The sequence below is a fragment of the Aegilops tauschii genome, chromosome 3 (genome assembly GCF_002575655.3).
Source record: "Aegilops tauschii subsp. strangulata cultivar AL8/78 chromosome 3, Aet v6.0, whole genome shotgun sequence".
NCBI classification, from domain to species: domain Eukaryota; kingdom Viridiplantae; phylum Streptophyta; class Magnoliopsida; order Poales; family Poaceae; genus Aegilops; species Aegilops tauschii.
The window spans coordinates 591,483,248-591,501,741 of record NC_053037.3 but is presented as its reverse complement, the minus strand read 5'-3'; the positions used below and the strand labels follow the sequence as shown (position 1 = coordinate 591,501,741).

General features: G+C 48.6%; 1 pseudogene; it reads right to left on the bottom strand.

The window, feature by feature from the left end:
* Positions 1-15,432: 15,432 nt before the first annotated feature.
* On the bottom strand, positions 15,433-18,173 carry LOC109766491 (amino-acid permease BAT1 homolog; annotated as a pseudogene).
* Positions 18,174-18,494: the final 321 nt, after the last annotated feature.

Sequence of the window (18,494 nt, the reverse complement as noted above, 5' to 3'; positions counted from 1 at the left end):
TGCCCCAGAAGGCATCCCCTCTTTCGTCTACTTCCATTGGTAACTTTACTTGGAGCTATATTTTTATGCACCACATGATATGTGTTTTGCTTGGAGCGTCTTGTATTATTTGAGTATTTATTTGTTAGTTTGCCACAATCATCCTTGCTGTACACACCTTTTGAGAGAGACACACATGATTCGGAAATTGTTAGAATACTCTATGTGCTTCACTTATACCTTTTGAGTTATATAGTTTTTACTCTATGTGCTTCACTTATATCTTTTGAGTTATATAGTTTTTGCTCTAGTGCTTCAGTTATATCTTTTAGAGCATGGTGGTGGATTTGTTTTATAGAAACTATTGTTCTCTCATGCTTCACTTAGATTATTTTGAGAGTCCTACAAAACAGCGTGGTAATTTGCTTTAATTATGTTAGGCATTCAAGATTAGTAAAAAAATCTTATGAGTGTGTTGAATACTATGAGAAGCTTGATACTTGATAATTGTTTTGAGATATGGAGATGGTGATATTAGAGTCATGCTAGTTGAGTAGTTTTGAATTTGAGAAATACTTGTGTTAAAGGTTGTGATTCCCGTAGCATGCACGTATGGTGAACCGTTATGTGATGAAGTTGGAGCATGATTTATTTATTGATTGTCTTCCTTATGAGTGGCGGTCGGGGACAAGCGATGCTCTTTTCCTACCAATCTATCCCCCTAGGAGCATGCGCGTAATACTTTGCTTCGATAACTTGTAGATTTTTGCAATAAGTATATGAGTTCTTTATGACTAATGTTGAGTCCATGGATTATACGCACTTTCTTCCTTCCACCATTGCTAGCCTCTCTAATACCGCGCACTTTTCGCCGGTATCATACACCCACCATATGCCTTCCTCAAAACAGCCACCACACCTACCTACCATGGCATTTCCATAGCCATTCCGAGATATATTGCCATGCAACTTACCACCGTTTAGTTTATTATGACACGCTCCATCATTGTCATATTGCCTTGCATGATCATGTAGTTGACATTGTATTTGTGGCAAAGCCACCGTTCATAATTCTTTCATACATGTCACTCTTGATTCATTGCATATCCCGGTATACCGCCGGAGGCATTCACATAGAGTCATATTTTGTTCTAAGTATTGAGTTGTAATTGTTGAGTTGTAAGTAAATAAAAGTGTGATGATCATCATTTTTAGAGCATTGTCCCAAGAGAGGAAAGGATGATGGAGACTATGATTCCCCCACAAGTCGGGATGAGACTCCGGACTAAAAAAAAGAGGACATAAAAAAAGAAAAGGCCCAAATAAAAAAATGAGAGAAAAAGAGAGAAGGGACAATGTTACTATCCTTTTACCACACTTGTGCTTCAAAGTAGCATCGTGGTCTTCATGATAGAGAGTCTCTCATTTTGTCTCTTTCATATACTAGTGGGAAATTTCATTATAGAACTTGGCTTGTATATTCCAATGATGGGCTTCCTCAAATGCCCGAGGTCTTCGTGAGCAAGCAAGTTGGATGCACACCCACTTAGTTTCTTTTGTTTGAGCTTTCATACACTTATAGCTCTAGTGCATCCATTGCATGGCAATCCCTACTCCTTGCATTGACATCAATTGATGGGCATCTCCATAGCCCGTTGATTAGCCTCGTTGATGTGAGACTTTCTCCTTTTTTGTCTTCCCACATAACCCCTACCATTATACCTTATTCCACCATAGTGCTATATCCATGGCTTGCGCTCATGTATTGCGTAAGAGTTGAAAAGGCTGAAGCGCGTTAAAAAGTATGAACCAATTGCTTGGCTAAAACCGGGGTTGTACATGATATGAATATTTTGTGTGGGAAGATGGAGCATAGCCAGACTATATGATTTTGTAGGGATACTTGCTTTGGCTATGTTATTTTGATAAGACATAATTGCTTAGTTAGTATGATTGAAGTATTATTATTTTTATGTCAACATTAAACTTTTGTCTTGAATCTTTCGGATCTGAATATTCATACCACAATTAAGAGAATTACATTGAAATTATGCCAAGTAGCATTCCACATAAAAATTCTGTTTTTATCATTTACCTACTCGAGGACGAGCAGGAAATAAGCTTGGGGATGCTTGATACGTCTCCAACGTATCTATAATTTTTGATTATTCCATGCTATATTATATTCTGTTTTGGACATTAATGGGCTTTATTATACACTTTTATATTATTTTTGGGACCAACCTATTAACCGGAGGCCCAACCCATAATTGCTGTTTTTTGCCTATTTCAGAGTTTCGCGGAAAAAGAATATCAAACGGAGTCCAAACGGAATGAAACCTTCGGGAACGTGATTTTTGGAACGAACGTGATCCAGAGGACGTGGACCCTACGTCAAGAAAGCTACCAGGAAGGCACGAGGAGGGGGGCGTGCCTACCCCCTGGGCGCGCCCTCCACCCTCGTGGGGCCCACGTCGCTCCACCGACGTACTTCTTCCTCCTATATATACCTACGTACCCCCAACCTACCAGATACGGAGCCAAAAACCTAATTCCACCGGCGCAACCTTCTGTACCCGTGAGATCCCATCTTGGGGCCTTTTTCGGAGCTCCGACCGAGGGGGCATCGATCACGGAGGGCTTCTACATCAACACCATAGCCTCTCCGATGATGTGTGAGTAGTTTACCTAAGACCTTCGGGTCCATAGTTATTAGCTAAATGGCTTCTTCTCTCTTTTTGGATCTCAATACAATGTTCACCCCCTCTCTTGTGGAGATCTATTCGATGTAATCTTCTTTTGCGGTGTGTTTGTTGAGACCGATGAATTATGGGTTTATGATCAAGTTTATCTATGAACAATATTTGAATCCTCTCTGAATTCTTTTATGTATGATTGGGTATCTTTGCAAGTCTCTTCGAATTATCAGTTTGGTTTGGCCTACTAGATTGATCTTTCTTGCAATGGGAGAAGTGCTTAGCTTTGGGTTCAATCTTGCGGTGTCCTTTCCCAGTGACAGTAGGGGCAGCAAGGCACGCATTTTATTGTTGCCATCGAGGATAACAAGATGGGGTTTATTTCATATTGCATGAGTTTATCCCTCTACATCATGTCATCTTACTTAAAGCGTTACTCTGTTCTTTTGAACTTAATACTCTAGATGCATGCTGGATAGCGGTCGATGTGTGGAGTAATAGTAGTAGATGCAGGCAGGAGTCGGTCTACTTGTCGCGGACGTGATGCCTATATACATGATCATACCTAGATATTCTCATAACTATGCTCAATTCTGTCAATTGCTCAACAGTAATTTGTTTACCCACCGTAATACTTATGCTCTCGAGAGAAGCCACTAGTGAAACCTATGGGCCCCGAGTCTATTTTCTATCATATTAATCTCCCGTGAACAAGCTATTTCTTTTGTCGTTTATTTTTCTGTCTTTACTTTGCATCTTTATCATAAAAATACCAAAAATATTATTCATATCTATCATATCTCACTTTCGTAAGTGACCGTGAAGGGATTAACAACCCCTTTATTGCGTTGGTTGCGAGGATTTTATTTGTTTGTGTAGGTGCGAGGGACTCGTGCGTGGCCTCCTACTGGATTGATACCTTGGTTCTCAAAAACTGAGGGAAATACTTACGCTGCTTTACTGCATTACCCTTTCCTCTTAAAGGGAAACCAACGCAGTGCTCAAGAGGTAGCAATTGACAACCCCTTTATCGCGTTGGTTGCGAGGTTCTTATTTGTTTGTGTAGGTGCGTGGGACTCGCGCGTGGTCTCCTACTGGATTGATAACTTGGTTCTCAAAAACTGAGGGAAATACTTACGCTACTTTACTGCATCACCCTTTCCTCTTCAAGGGAAAACCAACGCAGTGCTCAATAGGTAGCAATTGCCGCCGTCGCCGTTGGCTTCAACAAGGTACACACCTTAAATGCCTTCACCACTAGCTGGCCATCGAGGCACGCTCGTTGCCGCATGTTTGCCACCGGTGCGGCAACTTGCCGATGACTCGTTCGTCACCAGTGACGCAACTCGCCGGTGACTCGCCTCCATGTTTTCGACGGTGATGCACGACTCGGACATGGAAATCGTCGTGGCAGTGGCCTCCGCTCTATGGCCATCACCTCCTTGCCACCCGTGATGCAACTTACCAGACAACATACCTTTCCCCATCGCTCGTGACACAGCTCGACAATGAGGGAGACACATACCGGCCACTAGCAGCATCATGCCGCCAATGACCTCCGCCATGCACCGACGACATCCATGTCACATGGTGTCCGCCGCGACACCACCACCGCCTCGGATCGACAAGGCTCTGATGTCAATTGTTGGCGCCGCCTCTTGCAGCGCTGCTCCTCTTCTCTCCCTTGGAACTCTCGCAGCTCAAGGTTTCTCTCAAGGACAAACTCACCATGGAAGAACCCAAAGAAACACACACGCACACAGGCACCAGGGAGAAAGAGACATGGCTTTGTCATGAAGCATTTTCTCCATGGTGTATCTCACTGGCTACATTTTCTCCATGGTGTATCACACTGGCTACATTGTTTCTGTGCCCAACCGGCTACCATTTCTCATTCATCAGTCCAACGACCAACTTAAATACCCAGTACAATAGACTCATACGTAGCCAAGGCAACAACCTGCCCGGTTCTCATGCCATGCACCCCACAACTTGATCCACTAATCAACTGACCTATGCACTAACTAATCTAGTTACATGCATGCGCACGTACAGCACCGGAGCAATCTCTCCACAACGGTCACATGACTTGGTCGGCTAACAAATTCATGCGTGCAATACTATCTAATCTCCTAATCCCATTACTAACTTGTGTGTACACACATTAACTCATCTCCACGTGAGTACACAGCCGCAGCCTAGTAGCTGGACACGACTACATGCATGAAACAAAATATGATGAAAAACTAAAAAACAAGGTTAACTCTAACAATCACCCCCTTAACCTTGTTATCGCTTATTCCTCTCTTGAAGCCCATGGCCGTCGATATCGTCGGTGCAACAGGGAGCCGGCCGCGAATGCCATCTTGTCAAGATGATTGCCGCCGTCGCCATTGGCTTCAACAAGGTACACACCTTCAATGCCTTCACCACGAGTTGGCCGTCGTGGCATGCTCGTTGCCGCATGTTTGCCACCGGTGCGGCAACTTGCCGATGACTCGTTCGACACCAGTGACGCAACTCGCTTGTGACTCGCCTCCATGTTTTAGACGGTGATGCACGACTCGGACATGGAAATCGTCGTGGCAGTGGCCTCCGCTCCATGGCCATCACCTCCTTGCCACCCGTGACGCAACTTACCGGACAACATACCTTTCCCCATCCCTCGTGACGCAGCTCGACGATGAGGGAGACACATACCGGCCACTAGCAGCATCACGCCGCCAATGACCTCCACCATGCGCCGACGACCTCCACGTGACATGGAGTCCGCCGCGCCGCCACCGCCGCCTCGGATCGACAAGGATCTGATGCCAATTGTTGGCGCCGCCTCTTGCAGCGCTGCTCCTCTTCTATACCTTGCAACTCTCGCAGCTCAAGGTTTCTCTCAAGGACACACTCACCATGGAAGAACCCAAAGAAACACGCACGCACACAGGCGCCAAGGAGAAAGAGACATGGCTTTGTCATGAAGCATTTTCTACATGGTGTATCTCACTGGCTACATTTTCTTCATGGTGTATCACACTGGCTACATTGTTTTTGTGCCCAACCGGCTACCTTTTCTCATTCATCAGTCCAACGTCCAACTTAAATACCCAGTACAATAGACTCATACATAGCTAAGGCAACAACCTGCCCGGTTCTCATGCCATGCACCCCACAACTTGATCCACTAATCAACTGACCTATGCACTAACTAATCTAGCTACATGCATGCGCACGTACATCACCGGAGCAATCTCTCCACAACGGCCACATGACTTGGCCAGCTAACAAACTCATGCATCAACACTATCTAATATCCTAATATCACTACTAACTTGTGTGTACACACATTAACTCATCTCCACGTGAGTACACAGCCGCATCCTAGTAGCTGGACACGACTACATGCATGAAACAAAATATGATGAAAAACTAAAGAACAAGGTTAACTCTAACAATCACCCACTTAACCTTGTTATCGCTTATTCCTCTCTTGAAGCCCATGGCCATCGATGTCGTCGGTGCAACACGGAGCGGCCGCGAATACCATCTTGTCAAGCCGATTGCCGCCGTTGCCGTTGGCTTCAACAAGGTACACACCTTCAATGCCTTCACCACGAGCTGGCCGTCGTGGCGTGCTCGTTGCCGCATGTTTTCCACCGGTGCCGCAACTTGCCGATGACTCGTTCGTCACCAATGACGCAACTCGCCGGTGACTCGCCTCCATGTTTTCGACGGTGATGCACGACTCAGACATGGAAATCGTCGTGGCAGTGGCCTCCGCTCCATGGCCATCACCTTCTTGCCACCAGTGACGCAACTTACCGTACAGCATACCTTTCCCCATCGCTCGTGATGCAGCTCGACAATGAGGGAGACACATACCAGCCACTAGCAGCATCACGCCGCCAATGCCCTCCACCATGCGCCGATGACCTCCACGTCACATGGAGTCCGCTGCGCCGCCACCACCGCCTCGGATCAACAAGGCTCTGATGCCAATTGTTGGCGCCGCCTCTTGCAGCGCTGCTCCTCTTCTCTCCCTTGGAACTCTCGCAGCTCAAGGTTTCTCTCAAGGACAAAATCACCATGGAAGAACCCATAGAAACACACACGCACACAGGCACCAGGGAGAAAGAGACATGGCTTTGTCATGAAGAATTTTCCATGGTCAATCTCACTGGCTACATTTTCTCCTTGGTGTATCACACTGGCTACATTGTTTCTGTGCCCAACCGGCTACCTTTTCTCATTCATCAGTCCAGCGACCAACTTAAATACCCAGTACAATAGACTCATACGTAGCCAAGGCAACAACCTGCAAGGTTCTCATGCCATGCAGCCCACAACTTGATCCACTAATCAACTGACCTATGCACTAACTAATGTAGTTACATGCATGCGCACGTACAGCACCGGAGCAATCTCTCCACAACGGCCACATGACTTGGTCGGCAAATAAATTCATGCATGCAATACTATCTAATCTCCTAATCCCACTACTAACTTGTGTGTACACACATTAACCCATCTCCACGTGAGTACACAGCCGCAGCCTAGTAGCTGGACATGACTACATGCATGAAACAAAATATGATGAAAAACTGAAAAACAAGGTTAACTCTAACAATCACCCCCTTAACCTTGTTATCGCTTATTCCTCTCTTGAAGCCCATGGCCGTCGATGTCGTTGGTGCAACAGGGAGACGGCCGCGAATGCCATCTTGTCAAGCTGATTGCCGCCGTCGCCGTTGGCTTCAACAAGGTACACACCATCAATGCCTTCACCACGAGCTGGCCGTCGTGGCGTGCTCGTTGCCGCATGTTTTCCACCGGTGCGGCAACTTGCCGATGACTCGTTCGACACCAGTGACGCAACTCGCTGGTGACTCGCCTCCATGTTTTCGACGGTGATGCACGACTCGGACATGGAAATCGTCGTGGCAGTGGCCTCCGCTCCATGGCCATCACCTCCTTGCCACCCGTGACGCAACTTACCGGACAACATACCTTTCCCCATCGCTCGTGACGCAGCTCGACGATGAGGGAGATACATACCGGCCATTAGCAGCATCACGCCGCCAATGACCTCCACCATGCGCCGACGACTTCCACGTGACATGGAATCCGCCGCGCCGCCACCACCGCCTCGGATCGACAAGGATCTGATGCCAATTGTTGGCGCCGCCTCTTGCAGCGCTGCTCCTCTTCTATACCTTGCAACTCTCGCAGCTCAAGGTTTCTCTCAAGGACACACTCACCATGGAAGAACTCAAAGAAACACGCACGCACACTGGCACCAGGGAGAAAGAGACATGGCTTTGTCATGAAGCATTTTCTCCATGGTGTATCTCACTGGCTACATTTTCTCCATGGTGTATCACACTGGCTACATTGTTTCTGTGCCCAACCGGCTACCTTTTCTCATTCATCAGTCCAACGTCCAATTTAAATACCCAGTACAATAGACTCATACATAGCTAAGGCAACAACCTGCCCGGTTCTCATGCCATGCACCCCACAACTTGATCCACTAATCAACTGACCTATGCACTAACTAATCTAGCTACATGCATGCGCACGTACATCACCGGAGCAATCTCTCCACAACGGCCACATGACTTAGGCCAGCTAAAACCCTCATGCATGCAACACTATCTAATATCCTAATCTCACTACTAACTTGTGTGTACACACATTAACTCATCTCCACGTGAGTACACACCCGCAGCCTAGTAGCTGGACACGACTACATGCATGAAATAAAATATGATGAAAAACTAAAGAACAAGGTTAACTCTAACAATCACCCCCTTAACCTTGTTATCGCTTATTCCTCTCTTGAAGCCCATGGCCGTCGATGTCGTCGGTGCAACACGGAGACGGCCGCGAATGCCATCTTGTCAAGACGATTGCCGCCGTTGCCGTTGGCTTCAACAAGGTACACACCTTCAATGCCTTCACCACGAGCTGGCCGTCGTGGCACGCTCGCTGTCGCATGTTTGCCACCGGTGCCGCAACTCGCCGATGACTCGTTCGTCACCAATGACGCAACTCGCCGGTGACTCGCCTTCATGTTTTCGACGGTGATGCACGACTCGGACATGGAAATCGTTGTGGCTGTGGCCTCCGCTCCATGGCCATCACCTCCTTGCCACCCGTGACGCAACTTACCGGACAGCATACCTTTCCCCATCGCTCATGATGCAGCTCGACGATGAGGGAGACACATACCAGCCACTAGCAGCATCACGCCGCCAATGCCCTCCACCATGCGCCGACGACCTCCACGTCACATGCAGTCCGCTGCGCCGCCACCACCGCCTCGGATCGACAAGGCTCTGATGCCAATTGTTGGCGCCGCCTCTTGGAGCGCTGCTCCTCTTCTCTGCCTTGGAACTCTCGCAGCTCAAGGTTTCTCTCAAGGACAAACTCACCATGGAAGAACCCAAAGAAACACACACGCACACAGGCACCAGGGAGAAAGAGACATGGCTTTGTCATGAAGCATTTTCTCCATGGTGTATCTCACTGGCTACATTTTCTCCATGGTGTATCACACTGCCTACATTGTTTCTGTGCCCAACCGGCTACCTTTTCTCATTCATCAGTCCAACGTCCAACTTAAATACCCAGTACAATAGACTCATACATAGCCAAGGCAACAACCTGCCCGGTTCTCATGCCATGCACCCCACAACTTGATCCACTAATCAACTGACCTATGCACTAACTAATCTAGCTACATGCATGCGCACGTACAGCACCGGAGAAATCTCTCCACAACGGCCACATGACTTGGCCGGCTAACAAACTCATGCATGCAACACTATCTAATCTCCTAATCTCACTACTAACTTGTGTGTACACACATTAACTCATCTCCACGTGAGTACACAGCCGCAGCCTAGTAGCTGGACAAGACTACATGCATGGAACAAAATATGATGAAAAACTAATTAAAGAACAAGGTTAACTCTAACAATCACCCCCTTAACCTTGTTATCGCTTATTCCTCTCTTGAAGCCCATTGCCGTCGATGTCGTCGGTGCAACAGGGAGAAGGCCGCGAATGCCATCTTGTCAAGCTGATTGCCGCCGTTGCCGTTGGCTTCAACAAGGTACACACCTTCAATGCCTTCACCACGAGCTGGCCGTCGTGGCATGCTCGTTGCCGCATGTTTTCCACCGGTGCGGCAACTTGCCGATGACTCGTTCGACACCAGTGACGCAACTCGCTGGTGACTCGCCTCCATGTTTTCGACGGTGATGCACGACTCGGACATGGAAATCGTCGTGGCAGTGGCCTCCGCTCCATGGCCATCACCTCCTTGCCACCCGTGACGCAACTTACCGGACAACATACCTTTCCCCATCGCTCGTGACGCAGCTCGACGATGAGGGAGACACATACCGGCCACTAGCAGCATCACGCCGCCAATGACCTCCACCGTGCGCCGACGACCTCCACGTGACATGGAGTGCGCCGCGCCGCCACCGCCGCCTCGGATCGACAAGGATCTGATGCCAATTGTTGGCGCCGCCTCTTGCAGCGCTGCTCCTCTTCTATACCTTGCAACTCTCGCAGCTCAAGGTTTCTCTCAAGGACACACTCACCATGGAAGAACTCAAAGAAAGACGCACGCATACAGGCACCAGGGAGAAAGAGACATGGCTTTGTCATGAAGCATTTTCTACATGGTGTATCTCACTGGCTACATTTTCTCCATGGTGTATCACACTGACTACATTGTTTCTGTGCCCAACCGGCTACCTTTTCTCATTCATCAGTCCAACGTCCAACTTAAATACCCAGTACAATAGACTCATACATAGCTAAGGCAACAACCTGCCCGGTTCTCATGCCATGCACCCCACAACTTGATCCACTAATCAACTGACCTATGCACTAACTAATCTAGCTACATGGATGCGCACGTACATCACCGGAGCAATCTCTCCACAACAGCCACATGACTTGGCCAGCTAACAAACTCATGCATGCAACACTATCGAATATCCTAATCTCACTACTAACTTGTGTGTACACACATTAACTCATCTCCACGTGAGTACACACCTGCAGCCTAGTAGCTAGACACGACTACATGCATGAAACAAAATATGATGAAAAACTAAAGAACAAGGTTAACTCTAACAATCACCCCCTTAACCTTGCTATCGCTTATTCCTCTCTTGAAGCCCATGGCCATCGATGTCGTCGGTGCAACACGGAGACGGCCGCGAATACCATCTTGTCAAGCCGATTGCCGCCGTTGTCGTTGGCTTAAACAAGGTACACACCTTCAATGCCTTCACTACGAGCTGGCCGTCGTGGCACGCTCGTTGCCGCATGTTTTCCACCGGTGCCGCAACTCGCCGATGACTCGTTCGTCACCAATGACGCAACTCGCCGGTGACTCGCCTTCATGTTTTCGACGGTGATGCACGACTCGGACATGGAAATCGTTGTGGCTGTGGCCTCCGCTCCATGGCCATCACCTCCTTGCCACCCGTGACGCAACTTACCGGACAGCATACCTTTCCCCATCGCTCGTGATGCAGCTCGACGATGAGGGAGACACATACCAGCCACTAGCAGCATCACGCCGCCAATGCCCTCCACCATGCGCCGACGACCTCCACATCACATGCAGTCCGCTGCGCCGCCACCACCGCCTCGGATCGACAAGGCTCTGATGCCAATTGTTGGCGCCGCCTCTTGCAGCGCTGCTCCTCTTCTCTCCCTTGGAACTCTCGCAGCTCAAGGTTTCTCTCAAGGACAAACTCACCATGGAAGAACCCAAAGAAACACACACGCACACAGGCACCAGGGAGAAAGAGACATGGCTTTGTCATGAAGCATTTTCTCCATGGTGTATCTCACTGGCTACATTTTCTCCATGGTGTATTACACTGGCTACATTGTTTCTGTGCCCAACCGGCTACCTTTTCTCATTCATCAGTCCAACGACCAACTTAAATACCCAGTACAATAGACTCATACGTAGCCAAGGCAACAACCTGCCCGGTTCTCATGCCATGCACCCCACAACTTGATCCACTAATCAACTGACCTATGCACTAACTAATCTAGCTACATGCATGCGCACGTACATCACCGGAGCAATCTCTCCACAACGGCCACATGACTTGGCCGGCTAACAAATTCATGCATGCAATACTATCTAATCTCCTAATCTCACTACTAACTTGTGTGTACACACATTAACTCATCTCCGCGTGAGTACACAGCCGCAGCCTAGTAGCTGGACACGACTACATGCATGAAACAAAATATGATGAAAAACTAAAAAACAAGGTTAACTCTAACAATCACCCCCTTAACCTTGTTATCGCTTATTCCTCTCTTGAAGCCCATGGCCGTCGATGTCGTCGGTGCAACAGAGAGACGGCCGCGAATGCCATCTTGTCAAGCCGATTGCCGCCGTCGCCGTTGGCTTCAACAACGTACACATCTTCAATGCCTTCACCACGAGCTGGCCGTCGTGGCATGCTCGTTGCCGCATGTTTGCCACCGGTGCGGCAACTTGCCGATGACTCGTTCGACACCAGTGACGCAACTCGCTGGTGACTCGCCTCCATGTTTTCGACAGTGATGCACGACTCGGACATGGAAATCGTCGTGGCAGTGGCCTCCGCTCCATGGCCATCACTTCCTTGCCACCCGTGACGCAACTTACCGGACAACATACCTTTCCCCATCGCTCGTGGCGTAGCTCGACGATGAGGGAGACACATACCGGCCACTAGCAGCATCACGCCGCCAATGACCTCCACCATGCGCAGACGACCTCCACGTCACATTGAGTCCGCCACGCCGCCACCACCGCCTCGGATCGACAAGGCTCTGATGCCAATTGTTGGCGCCGCCTCTTGCAGCGCTGATCCTCTTCTATACCTTGCAACTCTCGCAGCTCAAGGTTTCTCTCAAGGACACACTCACCATGGAAGAACTCAAAGAAACACGCACGCACACAGGCACCAGGGAGAAAGAGACATGGGTTTGTCATGAAGCATTTTCTCCACGGTGTATCTCACTGGCTACATTTTCTCGATGGTGTATCACACAGGCTACATTGTTTCTGTGCCCAACCGGCTACCTTTTCTCATTCATCAGTCCAACGTCCAACTTAAATACCCAATACAATAGACTCATACATAGCCAAGGCAACAACCTGCCCAGTTCTCATGCCATGCACCCCACAACTTGATCCACTAATCAACTGATCTATTCACTGACTAATCTAACTACATGCATGCGCACGTACAGCACCGGAGCAATCTCTCCACAACGGCCACATGACATGGCCGGCTAACAAACTCATGCATGCAACACTATCTAATATCCTAATCTCAGTACTAACTTGTGTGTACACACATTAAGTCATCTCCACGTGAGTACACAGCCGCAGCCTAGTAGCTGGACACGACTACATGCATGAAACAAAATATGATGAAAAACTAAAGAACAAGGTTAACTCTAACAATTACCCCCTTAACCTTGTTATCGCTTATTCCTCTCTTGAAGCCCATGGCCGTCGATGTCGTCGGTGCAACACGGAGACGGCCGCGAATGCCATCTTGTCAAGCCGATTGCCGCCGTCACCGTTGGCTTCAACAGGGTACACACCTTCAATGCCTTCACCACGAGCTGGCCGTCGTGGCACGCTCGTTGCCACATGTTTGCCACCGGTGCCGCAACTCGCCGATGACTCGTTCGTCACCGATGACGCAACTCACCGGTGACTCGCCTCCATGTTTTCGACGGTGATGCACGACTCGGACATGGAAACGTCATGGCAGTGGCCTCCGCTCCATGGCCATCACCTCCTTGACACCTGTGATGCAACTTACCGGACAAGATACCTTTCCCTATCGCTCGTGACGCAACTCGACGATGAGGGCGACACATACCGGCCACTAGCACCATCACGCTGCCAATGACCTCCACCATGCGCCGACGACCTCCACGTCACATGGAGTCCGCTGCGCCGCCACCACCACCTCGGATCGACAAGGCTCTGATGCCAATTGTTGGCGCCGCCTCTTGCAGCGCTGCTCCTCTTCTCTCTCTTGCAACTCTCGCAGCTCAAGGTTTCTCTCAAGGACAGACTCACCATGGAAGAACTCAAAGAAACACACACGCACACAGTCACCAGGGAGAAAGAGACATGGCTTTGTCATGAAGCATTTTCTCCATGGTGTATCTCACTGGCTACATTTTCTCGATGGTGTATCACACAGGCTACATTGTTTCTGTGCCCAACCGGCTACCTTTTCTCATTCATCAGTCCAACATCCATCTTAAATACCTAGTACAATAGACTCATACGTAGCCAAGGCAACAACCTTCCCGGTTCTCATGCCATGCACCCCACAACTTGATCCACTAATCAACTGACCTATGCACTAACTAATATAGCTACATGCATGCGCACGTACAGCACCGGAGCAATCTCTCCACAACGGCCACATGACTTGGCCGGCTAACAAACTCATGCATGCAACACTATCTAATATCCTAATCTCAGTACTAACTTGTGTGTACACACATTAACTCATCTCCACGTGAGTACACAGCCGCAGCCTAGTAGCTGGACACGACTACATGCATGAAACAAAATATGATGAAAAACTAAAGAACAAGGTTAACTCTAACAATCACCCCCTTAACCTTGTTATTGCTTATTGCTCTCTTGAAGCCCATGGCCGTCAATGTCGTCGGTGCAACACGGAGACGGCCGCGAATGCCATCTTGTCAAGCCGATTGCCGCCTTCGCCGTCTAACTCGAAACTGCGCTGGGTTGACTTTTAATACACTTGTATGCGGGTTCGGCTTGCATCTCTTAATAATAGTCCTTTTTTCACGAGCTTTCCCATACAGACAAAACTTTTCTAGAATACGCACACACACACGCAAAAATGAATAACTCATGGATCTAAATCATAGTCTGATCCATACACCACCACAAAATCATTGACCACTGACGGGCGCTTCATCGTCTCCGTTGGTTAGTTTTTTTTCACATGACAATGATTAAAGGTCACTAGTAACAAAAATAACCATCGACGGGCCTCCCTTCCTCACCAGAACTTTGTTGGGCATTCTCTTCTCCCCCATAGTCGTCGCCATCTCCTCTTCCATGATGGCCTTCAGGGCCTCATCCTCTATCTTCCCACAGGCGGAGGCGTCCCACTGGGTCAAGTCAGCAGTAAGAGAGGTTGGGGGCGAAGGAGTTAGAAGCGGTGGGCACAAAGGGATTCATTGATGGAGGAAGGGAAGAATGATATCGCCATGGATGATCGAGGAGAGTGAAGGGAGAAACATATATCATTTTGGTTTAGGAAGAAGAAATAAAGGTTAGGGGGGAGGGGGGGGGGAGGGAGGCGAGCAAGAAGAGTGGAGGCATCGGGGCCGTCACTAGTAGAAGTGTCACGGGACAAAACTAAAACCCACTAGTACCAACTTATCTTTGATGAACTGGATCACCTATCCAAGTCACCACTAGTGGTCATGAGCGTCCCATCAATGTTAAGTACTCCCTCTGTCTCAAAATGTAAGACTTTTTTTTGACACTATCATAGTATCAAAAAACGTCTTATATTTTGAATCAGAGAGAGTACTACAATAGATAGTTCTTCTCTTCCCTGTCAGTGATGGCCGGTCAACAATGAGTACTTTTCTAGTAGTGCATATAACTATATATTGAGCCTGCAATTACAAGGGGTTGAGACTGGAATCGTCATAGAACCCCAGGTGATATGTATAAGTATAACGATGACCTTGCCACACAGATGAACCACACCTTCTTTGTCAATACTCCTACTCGTAAATCTAGGTTCACAAGCAAATAATCTCACAGGACACAAAATTCTAGTACGTGTCAACATTTATAATTGGTCCTTTGAACCAGAACCGAGCATGGAACACCCAGGAGCCAACGCTGAGCAGCAGCACGCCCCCGACTGCCACCGGGCGTGTAGTTGAAGTTGTCCTTTGCCATCGGGTACGCAACCGGCAGCGAGAAGAGCACGGTGACGAAGGCCACCCATAATACGGCTGCCCAGCCGATAACGACTCCGTACCTGCCAAGATGAAACGGCCCCGAGATGAATGACTTCCGGGCCGTGGTCACACGGAAGAAGATGGGCAACGCCTAGGAGATATACAACCCCAGCGTCGCGATCGACAACATCGCCTGGAACGCCACATGACTCCCCAGCGACTGCACACATGCCAAACAACACAATGCAAAGAAGAAACAAATGTTAGAACTATGATGCACCGAGTTCGTGGGATCATTGCATGGTCGATCAATATATGCACATACATACTGTAAGGGCCATGGTGAACGCCACGACGATGGAGAGCCAAACGACGTTCAGTGGCTTGCTCACCTGGTACCACATGTGAGAGTATGGCATGGCCCCATCACGGGAGAAGGCGTACCCCATCCTTGAATTGCTGGTGATGCAGGCGACTCCACAGAGGAACATGGCAATGGCAACGACGCCTAGGCAAGCGAGGCCCCCGACGCCGCGGCCATATCTCTGATGGAAGGTGTTGTACAGGGCTTGAGCAATGGCGTAGCTACCGGCATCGTTGTCGGCACTCAACAAGTACGGGATGTCTGTCACGATCGATGTCAGCGCCACCAGATAAACCCACCTGATGATCGTGGCTAGAGACACTGAAGTTATGATCCCGATCGGGCCACTCCTATCTGCGTTCTTCGTTTCTTCTGTCTAGGATTGTGAGATTGAATATCAGGTCATTAATCATCATCTTCTAGGGCATATGTTTGGTTCAAATGAATGGACAAAGGAAAAATAGAGGAAAGTTTCCATTGATCTCACTTCAAAAAACGCCAACAATCCACTTGAGCCTATTTTTCCAAACCCTATGCGTGAAAAAGTTACTAATACTCTTGGTGGTATGTAACATTCTAGTTATACCTTTTCAGATGGTTTGACTATGATTTAACCATGTTTATTTGGATTCACGTGAACCAAATACTCAAGTTTCCAAAATTCTTGTGTTTATTCAATACTTTGTGTTACACATGCATGCATGTCATATTCCTGTGTTTTTCTTGTTCCTCCAAACCAAAACAGACCTATATATAATGTATATGGGGAATATGATTAAGTAAATAAATTACTTTTAAATAAGTTGATGTTTGTTGGAAAAAGAGGACTAACATACCATGTGAGCAGATGTATCATATAGCCAATGACAGAGTATTGGCTCATCAACAACCCCACAGCTAGAATGTAAAGCCTTGCCATGGACGCCCATGCCATTGTCCGTGTTGAATTGCGTAAAGATGAACTCAACACTTGCCCTTTCATTGGCAACTGCTGGAATCAATATTGCTAACACGAACACGCCTAAAATTGTTCAAAGTTCAGACATGCGAAGTTGATGGACAGCAATAAGTTGATGAAATTTGTATCTTGCGTTTCATAGCATTTCAAACACCCAGAAAAGACGTTATGAAAACTTGTAATATGGGATGTGGATACAGCTTACTTACCTCCCTACACAAATAAGATGTACTTTTTGTGAATCGGGTGCACGTTTTAGTGTGTTTGTTCACTAATTTCAGTATGTATGTAGTTTATATTAAAATATCCAAAACATTTTATATTTGTAAAGAAAGGGAGTACAAGAGACTTTTGAACATACTAGGTAGATTAGAAAATCAGAATACCTGCAGCATTCCAGAAAGCACCGAACTTGCCAAACCAGGAGAGCCAGTGAATGGGGAGGCTGTTGATGAGCCCATGCAGGACCAAGATGAAGCCGTAGATGGCCAGCACGACGTACTTGGAGGCCCTATAGCCGCCGCCTTGGGCTCCGCCGGTGCCGAGCAGGATGATCACCTGTAAAAGCTGCGCCAGCGAGAAGTCCACGCTCGTCGTAGACGCCCACTGCCAGAGTCAGTCAAAACAGGAGGCTAGACCATGTCAGCTACAGGCAAAAAAATTCAGTTTACTACAGAAACATCAACAAAAAAAAGTAAGCATGAGTTCACTGCACGTCTGCATCATCTGAGAGACAGAGATTGTTTGCAGTATGAGGTGCGAGGTGTACCTGTCCGACGATGTTGAACCAGCCGGTGACCCAGGAGGCGAGGGACGCCCACTTGCCGCCAGCAAGCTTGGCGCTCCAGTAGTAGAGCCCGCCGGAGGTCGGGTAGGCCGAGCAGATCTCGGCCATGGACAGGGCGACGCAGCCGTTGAACGACGCCACCACCAGCCACCCCAGCGTCATGGACGCCGGCACGCCGGAGCGCAGCCCCGTGTTGTTCGTGGACGTGACGCCGGTGAGCACGGAGATGAGGGAGAAGGAGAACTCGAAGTTGGACACCACGCTGAGCCCGCGCTTCAGCTCCTGCTTGTACCCCAGCTGGTGCATCCTGGCCCGGTCCGCCCGGGCGACGGAGATGGCCACCGCCATGGAGCGCGGCGGCGCGGCCATCCACCGATGTCCTCCGCTTCTGCTCTTCTTCCTCTACCTTGGCTTAGCTATCGTTTGGTAGTAGTAGTAAGCTTGTAAAGAAGCTGGTCATGGTTGGTGTAGCAGGGGAGTGGAGTGGAAACGATCCACGGCGGCGCCGTGCCGGCGTGCAGAAGAATATTGCTAAACCTACTCGGGAATCGGCATTTGGCTGCGGCGTGATTCCGCGTGTTTGACCCAACGGAGAAGATGGCGGCAAGTGATGCGTCAGAGTAAATGGACTACTGGTCGCCCGTGAAACAGAGCTACAGTAGATCCTACTGACTAACTTAATTACAAGTGACA